This window comes from Somniosus microcephalus, chromosome 9 (genome assembly GCF_052327205.1).
Source record: "Somniosus microcephalus isolate GS21.2 chromosome 9, FLI_Smic_1.0, whole genome shotgun sequence".
NCBI classification, from domain to species: domain Eukaryota; kingdom Metazoa; phylum Chordata; class Chondrichthyes; order Squaliformes; family Somniosidae; genus Somniosus; species Somniosus microcephalus.
The window spans coordinates 36962060-36962694 of NC_140995.1; the positions used below are offsets into that span (position 1 = coordinate 36962060).

Consider the following 635-nt stretch of genomic DNA (forward strand, 5'->3'; position numbering starts at 1 on the left):
GTGTTTAAAGTGGAGGAGCAGTCAGTGACTGTGTCGCTGCTCCTTCTGTGTGTGTGTGTGTTACTGCGTGCGAGCTTCTCTTGGTCTCTCTCAGCTCCACGCTCCGCACTGGCTCAGTCCACCTCTAGCTGGCGCACGTCTTGCCAGCTTTCCCCACCACCCATCCACCCCACCCCCTTTCCTCCTCTCCCGCAACACCCGGCTCTGTGACCTGACTCTCAGCTCCATCTGCAAGCTTTAAAACGCCAACTTTTCTCTTTGGTTTCACCTTCCAGGCGCCTGTTTTTTTAAATTAAAAAAGCAATTTTGTAAAATGGTTCATTTATTTCAAAAGCAATCATGGGTCCGCAATCTCCTGGTTAAAGAAGGCAAGTTCAAAAGTTGTATTTATTTTCTGCGCGGGTTATGTATGTCCGATGATAATTGTCAATTCTACGGGGCATTTGTTTCAGTGGCCGACAGCACAGCGCTGAGCTTTCAGTTTGATCAAATGTGTTCGGTTCGATTCGGCGTTTGTGCTGTGCTTGCAAACACGAGGCGATTTTTCTGCAAGAGAATTCAGTCCGCTGCGGTGTTGTCCGGAGTCACTCTGTCCACTGGTCAGGGTGGCCAGTTATATTGCTGCACTCATGTCA

General features: G+C 49.1%; 1 protein-coding gene across 1 annotated transcript in view; it reads right to left on the reverse strand.

Annotated features, from left to right (window-relative positions):
- The window catches only part of bmp5 (bone morphogenetic protein 5), a 275887-nt gene extending 275745 nt beyond the window's left edge, over positions 1–142 (reverse strand). Inside the window, exon 1 of the mRNA XM_085996518.1 lies at positions 1–142. This exon is cut by the window's left edge and continues 741 nt beyond it. The gene's annotated coding sequence lies outside the window, so the exon portion shown is untranslated.
- Positions 143–635: the final 493 nt, after the last annotated feature.